Below are 13,064 nucleotides of genomic sequence, written 5' to 3'. Positions count from 1 at the left end.
TATTGATGCAATCACAACTCCCTCTCGTAGCTGATGGCTTTGTCATATCCAACAGTGCACCTTAGCTGTTTTAAAGCTACATCAACATGAGTGATGGCTGGCAGCGATCTGACCCACACACACACCACTAGTGGTGGTTGCATTTTTCTTTTCTTTTCTTTTTTTCTTTTTCTTTTTTAAAACAAAGCACCCTGTCTCTGCAAGATGGATTGTAAATCACACAGCACCTCCTACTGTTTGAAAACATATCACTCTGACACTGGACCAGATGGACCACAGCAAGTTATTCAGTAAAGCTTTTATATGGTTAAGTGATTGATTCATAGGGTGCCGTTATGTAGAAACTCCCATAGAGTTGCTTTTGCTTGGGTGACAGATTGAACCATAATAGGCTATATTATTCTATAGCTTTCTTCAAAGTTATGTTTCCCTGTCAAAAGATTTAAGACATAATACAGTAATATGTCTTCCCTCAAGGTTAGGGTCTAATATGGTTTTATTCGCTTGGTGGCACTGCACTGGGTCAGGGTTGTAGTAATCATACCAGATAATTGCATCCCTTTCATCTCAATAAGTGACCCTGTAAGTACTTAAAATGTGCTGGAATCCAGCAGCTCCCTAAATTGATATTCTGATCATACATTCAGGAAATAAACAGCTGATGACAAAAACAAGCTGTGTAACTTTATATGCTGTAAATATCTAATTTATTTATAGCCTCTCGGTTCTCTTTTGACTCCCGGCCAAACACCATCAGATAGACAAAGCAACAAAATGTAACAGCTTACAGGGACAGTAGTAAACATGTCAAGCAGTGATGAATAGAGGCCTTTGTTTACAAATATAAATATGAGTTCACATCCATCCTCTTGCCGTGAATGAGAGGCACCTGAGAAACAACTGGAGATAATTTGTAAAATAAATGGAGATGTCATGCTCAAATTACCCAGACATTTCTTCCTTCACACAGGAATCAGTGGGAGCTGTCTAGATGTCTCCCTTCAATGTCTTTGAATTAATGAGCCGTTTTGTCAAGTGAAAATTCATCACATTTAGCTTGTTGTGAAAGAGACTGATTCATGTCATTCTGTTCCTTCAATGTTGTTTGTTTCACATGTCTCAATGAGAAATAACGTCACCCACTTTGCTAAGGATACCATGCTACTATTACATAGATTTTTAAATAGATAGAATGATGATGAATAATATTACAAAACATACATCCATGACAATGCCTCTTTTTTTCTTGTTTGTTTTAGAAACTTGTGATGGTAGAACAATTGCAATAGCAAGATAAATACACTAGATGGCGCTATGTGAGAGAAAGTTACTGATCTCACTCACACCACAAACGTCAAAAGAAAATGCCAAGAGCTTAAATTTTACATTTGCACCACCGACCTTGATTAAGTCACTGCATTTGTATCCTTGTACATTTTAAATTGAGTAAAGATTGGGAAGATTTGTGTTGGATCTTCATGTTTTGTTGGCCTATAGCCTAACAGTAAAGCGTGTGACAATTTATCAGAGGTGTGGGGTACTTGGCTTGCAGTTAACTGGAGTTTAAATGGGTATAGTTATAACCTAGTAAATTAAGTGTATATTTAAAGCAGCGGTGATGATTTCTGAAACTGTCAGTGTCTCCACTAAAACACCCACTAATTGAGACAAATCCCGCAAATTTCTGAACAAATTTCCCTATGATTTCACACCGCACAGATTCTCAGTGATCGTGAATGTGTCAATCTGCGGTGCGCCGCACAGGGAGAAGCGCGCCGCGCTCCCAGTAGAGGTCCTGTGGGGAGAGGATCACACCACACCGGCCGAGGCGCGGATACAAACATAGTCTACTGGAGGCTTGAGGGCATCCGAGCCAAAAAGGACTTTTTACCCAGAGAGCACTCGGTTCTCTCCCCACGAGCTGCCTCGGTTAATGGTGATCAGGGTGAGCGGGGTGGTCGCCGCCTGCATCTCCTAGTGTGTGTGTGTGTGTGTGTGTGTGTGTGTGTGTGTGTCTCTCTACCCTCCTCAGCGCACAGGCGCCCTGCACTCCAGTCTGCTGACACACCGGGAGGACAGTCCGCACTAACACGTCCGCGTCATTGGACTCTATGTGGATACAAAGCCCGGTCACAACACACATCCATGGGGATACTTTAGTGGGAACTGCAGCCTGCGACCTTTTACATGAACACAGGTAAGTGAATTAGATTATACAGAAAAGGCACAGTTATGGACAGCATGTTCCCAATTCTCCAACTTGAAAGAGCTCTTATAGGTAACATTCTTAATCGATGATCGCTATCTTATTTAGTGTCCCTCGAATTACAAAAAACAGAGAGACATGCTTTTTTTCCCTTAATGAACCATCACCGAATTAAAGCTAGAATCAGGCCATTTAAATTATATAAAAAGTCTCCTATGTTGTCGCGTATGTGGAATAAGCTGCTATATTCATTCGCTGGAGCTAATGAAGCCATAAAGTGAGTGTTAAATCCAGCATATGGCACAAAGTCACCAGATGAACAGGGGACACAGTAAGACTGAGGAGACAATTGGTCTCTTGTGTGTTGACGGTTTCATGATGATAGAAAGTGGACCCCGTTGGCCAGGCCAGTCCTGAACACAGAGATCATTCTCAATAAGTCCGGTACTGTGGGCGCCTGCTTGGTGCTGAGGCAGCGAGTGTGTGTGACAGCAACATTATTCACCAAGATGCCTAATTGCATTAGTTTTACATTGTATAGAAAAAACTGAATTGTTAAGCTGACCCAAATGAAAACCAAAACTCAGTCCAGATGCTATTTGGCTGGACATGTTTTACTCAATTCTACCATTAGAGTCACATGGCAAAGGGCAGTTAAGTAGACAAATACAATATTTTAAAGGCAGTTATGTTGATTTGTCTATACAGTTTCCAACTATTTAGTTTGCCAGACATTCACAGCCAGTAAACACTAGTCATTTGAAGGATTGTTTTCATTTAGCAAAAAGGGTACAAACAGGCTTGTCAAGAGCTTAATTAACCATACTGTAGGCTTCAATACAAATTAGTATTGATGTTTCTGGCATGATGGCATGGCTGTTTCCACTTTCAATTTTAATAACACTCATATGTTTTGCATAGTATGGCCTACATTTATCCACTTTAAGCCCATATGAAATTCAGGAGACGGATCATCTTTAGACTCTTCACTACATAAGAAGCAAAAAAAAAAGGAAAAAAAAACAGCTGATAGTGGACCAGCTGATTGATTCAGGAAATCATGTTCCTTTCTGCCTGGGGACGCTCATGAATCTTGCATGTGCAGCACTCAAACAAAGGTGGAGAGAAATAGGACACATTGGAGAATTGCACATTACTAACTGTTATCTGTTTGTGGAAGAATTCATTTAGGTGTAATGCATAACATGACTATTTTACTGAAGAAGTAGGAGATTTATCTTCCAAAGCATAAAACGGAGATCAATAAAGAGTAGAATTTTAGAATTCTGTGTGTGATGATGTCTGCTTGAGTGCAAATACACTATACCTGAAAAGGAAATAGGACATGCAATTTGGTTGATGTGAGAGGCACACAACTCCAGGGGGCACAAAGACAGACCATCATGTATATGCTGACTCTGTCCAAATGCAATTCCTTAATGCACTTTGAGAGTCAGAGATCTAATAAGAAGTGGAAGAGAATCTTCAAAAATGAAACCCCACCTGCATCTCTGCTGCAGAGTGAGGGCTGGGGCCGATAGGTTTCATAAATAACAGAAGCCAGACCTTACACGTGCTGCTCCAACGTCTGGGAACTGCCAATAATCCCCCTCATCTACTAAAATGCTGTTCTTGCAGACTGGGTGGGGGGTGAGGGCACAATGCTTAGTTTTAGTTTGGAAGTCATCAAGTAAATGCAGCCCTGTGCAGCAGCTTTGCGCTATTAAACAGTTCTACAGAGAGCAAGATCATGGATATTCAATCACCTTTTACAGACGAGGAGAGTACAAGAAGAGCTTTCCACATAATTTAGTCTTTAACAACATTTTTATTCCCCTGATTACTCAAGTCATGTCAATATCAAATTAGTCCTAAATTGTTTTCTGTTAGACTCAAAACATATAAAAGAAAGTGTAAAATGTAGTCAATTGTAGTGCTTTTGGACTCGTACTCATACGTTTTATGAGGCAAGTCAGTATCATCATCTTCACTCAGCCGTTAATTTAGATGTTGTTGTCACAGGAGCGTTGTTGTGATACAAATTAATTTCTTCTTCAATATCTGAGACAAATCCCCTGTAGCAATTAACCTGCATTTGAGCAATTAACCTGTGCTTGTCACTATCTAATAACTACAGACTCTTGAGGCTCAACTCTCTTTTCCAGCTTTGTCGATTGCAATAGATGTTAGTTAATTATTCTTATGTTTTACCATGAAGTAGGCTGCGTTTTACAAGAAAGGACAGAAACAAAATCACATGCATATTTGTGATGCTTCCATGCAAATAGTGTAGCTTGCTTTGTTTTGGATCTTCTTGTTCTGCTTATGAAGAGAGCCTTTCTTCTGAAGCAGAATGTGACCCTTGCTGCTGTTCTTAAGACTGACCCAGTGTTTGACAGAGCCACAGGCTGTCCCCGTTATGAAAAGATAGCTCTGTGTTGAGCTCCAAAGATTGACCCAGCAGGCCCCATGACTCTCTTGTTGTGTCTCACAAAGAGTCTCATGAGCGTAATTTATTTAGTTCAGAAGTTACCCTCAAAGAGTGGCTTTCATGCCCTCTTTAAATCGACTCAAGAAATACTGATAGGTGTATGCTAAGTACGCCATTCCAGTGCGCAAGTGCTGTATATCAAGTGAATAAGCTCAAAGACTATCTTCGTGACAGTAATTCCTCTACAGGAAACTAAATGGAGGTTTTCTTTCAATTGGCCATCTGCATTAGTGTGTGTGTGTGTGTGTTTATGTTTTTTGTATTGCGACCAAGGAGAGAAGCCTTTTATCCCCCTCTTCAGCTGCCGAGTGCCTGAAATATTTAACAGCGACTGCACTATTTTTGGGTTTGTGCTTGGTTTGTTGAGCAGCTTATGTAATATGTAGTTTCAGCTCAACATGCACTGGTACTGTTGTATACCAAATAACACAGCGGCAACTCGGCTAACTTAAGCCTAGTGATGCTGTTAAGACTTTGCAGCCATACTGTACGCCACTATGAAGGGCTCCTGCACTAACTGTGCTTTGATTCATTTAATTGATGGTTTTAATACAGTTCTTGCACGTCAAAGGATGCATGCAGGGCCAGTCCACATATTTTCAGGTTACTTGTTTCTCTAAAATATCGATCAACTCATTTCTCTTGCCTCCAACTGTCCCCATCTCTCCCCCTTTCTTTCTCAATTTGTCTCCCTTCTCTCTTCTCTCTTCTCTCTCTGAGGTGTCAGATTCTCTGACTCATGCCCTGGTGTGGAGGATGGGAGGAAAGCAAGGATGAAAGAGAAGAGAAAGTCATTTTGCAGATAGAGAGAGTGACCTTCATCCAGCAAGAGGGATGGGATAAAAGCTAGAGTTAATACCCTGCCAAAGTGTATTCTCCACCATGCCAAAAAAAACCATTCAGAATGATATATGGTCCTAATAGAAGCTCTCTAATAATAAGAAGTATGCCATTGTAAGTCAAGGCAAGGCAAATGACCACAAAATTCCAGTGTAAAGTCCAGAGCCATAAACACTCTGGAGAAGTCAAACTGTATAATCAAATGAAAACAGCACAGCCGCACATGGCGTACAAAGCCAAGTAGAGCTTTTCCCAAATGTACTGTAGATCTATAATATGAAGAAAAAAACAAAACAAAATTAATCTGCAACTATTTTGTCATATTTCAAGCAAAAAAAGCCAGACATCTTTCGGGTTTTTGGCCTCTTAAATGTGATGATTTGCTGCTTATCTTTGTCATATATGATAGTAATTTAAATATGTTTGGTGTTTGGACCCATTGTCGGATAAAACAAGGAATTTGATGAACACGCCTAAGACTCATTTTCAATATTTTCTGATATTTGACATACCCAACGATTAATCAAGAAAAAATTATCTGCAGATTAATCAATAATGAAAGTCAGCATTAGCCCTAAACTGAGATAAGGAGAGTCAAATGACAAGTGTTCAGTATACTGTATGGGCTTGGGCCACACTGTCCCCATGCTAACAAAAACGAGTGTAAATAAAGGCTCAGAAAGTGTCACTGTGTGTCTGGAACCAGCAGCCACTTGGGAGATAACAATTGACAGCCCAGAAACACGGCCATGTAAGGTTCATTATCTGTATGTTTGTGTTGTTCTCATCCCTGCTGGCAATAATGACAAAGAGGAAGGAACTCGGGTTTACCTAATGAGGAGATGGGATCCTTTGTGAAAACAACACTTGATCAATGAATGTTTCTCACACAGTGGCCATGCTCTTTCAAGGGTATACGCTTATTAATAACCATTGAGCCAGGACTAACTAAATACTGCTCCATCCTGACAGTCACAGAATTTGATTGCTTAGGGTAGACTGCCATAATGGAGTGTCACTTATATTGCTGTTCATTAGCATTATTCTGTAGCCAGATTGACATGATTCTAAGTCGCTGTGACAAGAAGAAGCGCTAAAAGTAATGATTCGCGCCACTTTGAAATATGACAGTCTTTGAAAAATGCAACTGTTTCTGACGTCAGTCATTTGTGGCTCCTGAGCTCTCATCACATTGCAGAAAGTGGATTGACAGTTGTTATGATGAAGATAAATAATCTGCTTTCGTGTAAAGATAAGTGACTTTTTAGGTCTGATATAGTCAAAAATATTTTTGGGGAATGAGGGAGATATTACAGTATTTTGTTATAAATAAGAGTCTTGTTCAATAACTAACTGGATGGTGCTCCAAGTTCTCAATGTCAGCCAGAAATCCCACACAGTTCTGGCAGATGCTTAGAAATTCCTACATCAGTAATTTTGTCACAGCACTTTGAATTAGAAACTTCATTGCAACTTTTCAGTGGATTTGTTTACACAATCTGAAGGAAATCTTGTAGTTTTATTCAGTCTTTAAAACGCCACAAATTATGGATTAAAAACACGCTGCTTTAGGGTTATCATCTATCTTATACTGTATTTTGGTGCAGTGGCTGCAGCGAAGGTGGCTGTTGGCCTCCTCCCTGCTGTAGGGAAGCCGAGCTGGCTCCAGGAGCAGCATGCTGCCCAGGGGTCTGTTAACCCTCTCTGGGGCCCTGTGGTTGACAGGCGGCTCGTAGCGCAGCCTCACACCGTTGTGCTTTAACACCAGATGAAGCCATGGGCTGATAGGAGAGGACAGTCCCCTCTGCCCCGAGGGCTGACCCCTCCCATTATATCTGACAGAGCTAAGACAGACACGCTAAGAGATGAAACACTGCTCTTTAATTTCAAGCCTCTCCTCTTTCACAACTAAAGCCCTCTTCTCCTGTCTCTTTTCTTTTTTTTCTCTTGTCTCAGTGGAAATGCAGCCATGGTGAAGAAACGTTTTACTTAAATCAAGTGGTTTTAAGTGTTAAAGTTGTGAGCTTTGCCTGTCAAAGTGTCATATAATAGAGCTATAGGATTAATGTATATTAAACTTCTGTATTTGTGTGTTTTTTGTTGGGGGGGGGGGGTCAAAGTAGGCGTGGTTTAGTTGGGAAAAAAAGGTATGTCATATATTCCCTTGTACCAACCAGAATTTGGCAATATTTTCAATTCAATTTAATTCAATTTATTTATAGTATCAAATCATAACAACAGTTATCTCGAGACACTTTACAGATAGAGTAGGTCAAGACCACACTCTATAATTTCCAAAGCCCCAACAATTACAGTAATTCCCTCAAGAGCAGGCATTAGCAGTGGCTGTTGCGACAGTGGCGAGGAAAAACTTCCTTTTAGGAAGAAACCTCGGCAGACCCAGACTCTTGGTAGGCGGTGTCTGACGGGGCCGGTTGGGGGTGATGAACAGTGGCAATAATAGTCATAATAAAGATAATGGAACAGTGACTTCGAAGGTAGTCGTTGTAGTTCATGTTATATTTTGTGCCAAGTTGTGGGGTTATTTGATTAAGTTGTCAGCACTGTCAATCAATTCACCCACAGAGTTCTTGAGAATTTAACACTAGGAGCTACAACATAAAATATTTAAATAGGTTTATGCAAAAAAGTTTAAATTGTACTTCATTTGCACTAGCGTTTTAGGTTGCATATACAGTCTTCCCTCAGCTGCGTTAAAATAACCACACGCAGCTCGGCTCATGAAGCAATATTACTGATGAATCCCAGCATGACTTATAGCTGTGATGCTGTTAAAGCTAATCCAAACATGCATCTCCTCTGCGAATATTTTATTCACATGTAGTTGAGTTCATTTAATCAAGAAGCTTTTGTATAAAGTCGTAATTCTGCTGAAATGTAAGTACTTTAAAGGAATACGCCACCGTTTGTTGAAATAGCGCTTATCACGGTCTCCCCTAGCTGTAGATAGGTGGGCCAACGCATTTTTTTGTCTCAGTGCAAGTGATTAAGTTGTTTTTTTGTCTTTTGTTGGCTCACTTTTACTCACAACATGTTAACCGGCAACATAGGATTCCATTCACTACGCTAAGCTAACTGCTGGTGTTGCACTGCATGCACAAAAAATGCATTGGCCCACCTATCTACCTCTAGGGGAGACCGCGATAAGCCCTATTTCAACAAACGGTGGCGTATCCCTTTAAATGTGCAGTCGTTAGCTGTGTTAGTCCAATACTTTCCACTGTTTATAGACAGAAACTCCAAATGGCTTGTTTACATGTCTTTGTGTGTGTACCATTGTGCTTTCTTGCTTGGATGTGTGCACACGTGTTTGTTCCCAGAGGATCTCGTTTAAGTTTGGAGGAGATGACTCAGCCTGGCTGACCACTAGTGAAGAGGAGCCTATAGAGGACTCTTCTCTTGTACTGTATGTGATCATCCCATGGACTCAAACATGGCAGTACTTTAAGTTTGCTCATGACAGATAGCTGCAGAAAAAAAGTCCTCCTGTGGAACTTCTCAGCAGATCAAAGCCTGTTTGCCCTTGTATTTCAACAGGGCGATTTCTGCGTCTGCGTGTTTGTAGTGTGTGTGAATTGTTGCCTTCTTTCATCCCAGCAGCTGTACGTGGGTTTGTGTGTGCTTTGTTTTGGTGCACACAGACCTGTGAATATGTCTGTCTCTATGTGTGTGAATGGTCTCTCACCTCTTGCCCTTGCCATGCGCGTGTACACACGTTGACACCCTCTCACTTACTGCTCTATATGTGCACACCCAGGGGACACCTTATCCTCTCCGCCTCCGTGTGTTTATCATGCAGACACTCAATACTCCCGACCCCCTGTATGTACCATATGCAGAGGGGAACCCTGTTTCTATCTTTCACCATGGAGACCAGGCATGTCCTCATTCCTTCTTCATTTCCTCTAAGCCGGCCCAGAGCCGTCTGTTTGCCGGTTGTGTGAGGGACATGGTTGCCTCAGAACAGGTGTCCAGTACTCTATACAAGCGGGTTGAACAACATCCTTTTCATCTCGATAGACTCTCTGGAGTGGATGCTACTGAAAAAATGGCAAAAATAAAAAACAATATTGCTGGCGGCTGTCAAGGGATGTACGCTAGTTGCTTTTACCCATGACATCTTTGATGTATGCTTCATGGAAGTAAGACCAAAGAAAACACATCTCGATATCATAAAGGATAATTCCAGGTTTATCACATATTTCGGTAATAAATTGGGTCTTATTTTTGTAGTTTTTGGCATGATTCATATCTGTAATTATAGCATTGTACTTATAAGAGTCAGTTAAGTACATATTTATATCTGGTAAATTGTTTATCATGTTACATACATCAATATGTTCTGATATCACAGAAGTTCATACAATAGTTGTATGTATTTTCTGAATAGTGTATTATGGGTGGGCTATGCTAAACTTGTGTTTATATTTGGCATTATTCTTTCTAGCGCTGCAACTATGATTATTTTCATTATAGATTAATCTGGTGATTAGTTTCCCAAGTCATCGATTAGGTTTAGTCCATGAAACGTACAAAAGTAGTTAAAAAATGTCTTCAAATGTCATGTTTTGTCTCACCAATAGTCCAAAATGTAAAGATATTTTAATTCCTGTAATATATGACCAGAAAATGAACCAGAACATTTCTGGCATTTTTGCTTGAAAAAATACTGAAACAATTATTTGTTAATTGTCAAAATAGTTGCAGATTCATATTCTTTTGATCATCTAATTGCTTTATTTTCAGCACAAATTAATCCCTGGAGTGTTAGAATGCACGCACATACTATATTTTTTGATTATTTGCAATAGGGGATAGTGGTGTAGTGTGTATAGTTCAGAAAAAAAGCATTTTGCATGTTTTCATTTTTGGTGTTCCCTCTAAATAAAGTAGTTAAGATACTTTGGCTTAACTGTTGCTTGTTTGCAACCTGGCTGCTGGGCTTTCTTGCCACACCAGACTTTGAGTGAGTACAATCTCATCATAACTGAATAGAAATGATGGCCAAAAATATAAGACCAATATTGCAATAAACAGTGTTTCTCCTTTAATATTGTTTAAACTTAGGTGCATTTGTTTTTGTGTCAGTCATTTGGTCACAAAGTCATGCTTAATAAAGATGCAGTGACTCATAACAAGAAGCCCCTGCATACTGGATTCAGTAAGGACCAAGGTTACACAGTCATGACAGAGGAGCAGAACAGTGGATGTGCTCTCTGCCTCTTTCTCCTGTTCTGACTGTATTTTGGCAGCCTGGCACTGCAGTCTGCACTTTGCTAATTCTGTGTTCTGAGTTACCAGGTCTAATTTAGAACAGAGGGGCTCTGTTCATTCTGGAACGCTGCTGCTTGGGATTCTGGAAATGAGGAGTTCAGAGACTCACCGTCCTCACACAGACACAGAGCACATGCCCTGTTATCAACCCACAGAGCAGCACATAATGATCCCTCCAACCATTAGCTCCTAATGCAATAAAATGCTAACATTTTAGCCATGCCCTTCAGTGCCTAAACATAATGAAGTTAGCCCACGGGTTGCACAAATGTGCTCTGTGATAACACATGCTCAGGATGCATCGATCAAGATTAAAGGCATCATGCCTTTTACTTGGCCTTATATCTGTAGCTAACAGCAAGCAAAATGTTTAATTTATTTATCTCCAGTCAACCCCCTGGGCTTTGTTTGATATTTATGGAATTTGTATGGTGATGAGTTTCTTACTGATAGTTTTGTAAGTCAGTCCAATGAGCATCTCTCTCAAAAAAAGTTTGATTTGGTGCAATCTAATACAGGAAATGACACTTTGCACCACTTACCACCACATTTTGACAGACTGGCGTGTCAGACTGCGCTGAGGCCATGGAGGAGAATTTAAAACCCACACAGACAGTCAAGCTCTGTAGGATCTTAAGAAGGATGTGTGTGAGCATTATAATGTGTCTTTGCAAGCATCCAGTGCATGAATAAATCAGCGAAGCAGCGATGGCCTTGTGCACTAAGCAAAAGCAATAAACCTGCCTATAACAAGTCTCTCCGGAATTGGATCTCATCTCAAATAACACCCATTTATTAAACCTGATCTCTTCACATAGCTTACCAAATCTACAGACAGCATGCAGATTTAGAAAAGACACACATATGCCAGGCGGCGTCAGTAGGATTGCAGCAGTGGGCTGATATACAGTGACTCTGTAGGCTGGTTGGAATGCACTTGGCAGACAAACAAGTGGCCGTGATGAGTGAAAAAGAAGATGAGAGTTTGTCACTGAATATGTGTGTTAACATGATCCATGGTGATAAAGGATTCCTCTGATATCTTAAATATCTTAAAAGCATCATTAAAACCAAATGCTTTTTATTATATATTTATATAGTATTGAAGCAGAACTGAAATGATGAGTTGAATAATAGATCAGTCAATCAACAGAAATAAATCGACAACCACTTTGATAATTCAACAACTATTTAAGTAATGTTTAGCTACGCTAGCGGCATGGTTGTAGAGATTGCAATGTCAGTCACTTTGGTCGAGTCTGAAATATCTCAACATTTACTTGATCAACTGGCACAACATTTGGTACAGACATTCATGCTTCCAAGATAATAAATCATAACAACTTTGGTGATCCATTGACTTTTTCTCTAGTGCAACCCTGAGGTTTTTTTAGTAAAATATCTCGACAGCAATTGGATGGATTGCCATGAATTTTGGAACAAAAATGTTCTGCCAGATAGTGATCCCCTAACTTTTCATCCAGCGCTATGAGTAGGTCACAGTTTTCATTTATCCAGTGAAACATCTCAACATCCACCAGATGGATTGGTACAGCATTTTGTTCAGACATCTATGGTTTCCAGGTGATGTATTTTGATGATGCCCAAATACTGTACCTGCAAACATGCTAGCAATGCCATTGTGAACATGTTAGCATTCTGGCATAGCATTTTTCTGCTAAAAGCCCCATTGTGCCAAAGTACAGCCTCAAAGAGGCGCTAGCATGGCTGTAGATTCTCTTTGTCTTATTTTCTTTTAAATAAGTTTGGCTAACCTAACAAACTTGGTTGGACACCTCCTGGTGTGACATCGGAAAAGTATGGTGGGAGGGGGTTTCCAACGCTATTTGACCATCCAACAAGCACTTCTGATGATGGAGTATACCGGCATCTTTAGTCTTGTTTAAAGGTCCCATGGCATGAAAATTTCACTTTATGAGTTTTTTTTACATTAATATGAGTTCCCCCATCCTGCCTATGGTCCCCCAGTGGCTAGAAATGGCGATAGATGTAAACTGAGCCCTGGGTATCCTGCTCTGCCTTTGAGAAAATGAAAGCTCAGATGGGCCGATCTGGAATCTCCTCCTTATGAGGTCATAAGGAGCAAGGTTACCTCCCCTTTCTCTGCTTTGCCCGCCCAGAGAATTTGGCCAACCCATGAGAGAGAGGCATCATGGCTTTCAAATGAGCAAAGTGGCAGTTGGTCAAGGCCACACCCCCACCCTCCACCTT

General features: G+C 40.4%; 1 protein-coding gene across 1 annotated transcript in view; it reads left to right on the top strand.

Moving 5' to 3' along the window:
* The first annotated feature begins 1,784 nt into the window (after positions 1-1,784).
* Positions 1,785-13,064, top strand: part of LOC120559574 (poly(rC)-binding protein 4-like) — a 33,492-nt gene continuing 22,212 nt past the window's right edge. Inside the window, exon 1 of the mRNA XM_039801397.1 lies at positions 1,785-2,197. The gene's annotated coding sequence lies outside the window, so the exon portion shown is untranslated. The remainder of the gene's footprint in view (positions 2,198-13,064) is intronic.

Source organism: Perca fluviatilis, chromosome 5 (assembly GCF_010015445.1).
Source record: "Perca fluviatilis chromosome 5, GENO_Pfluv_1.0, whole genome shotgun sequence".
NCBI lineage: Eukaryota > Metazoa > Chordata > Actinopteri > Perciformes > Percidae > Perca > Perca fluviatilis.
Note: the sequence above shows the minus strand (reverse complement) of the source record. Positions and strands in the feature narration are given on the sequence as shown.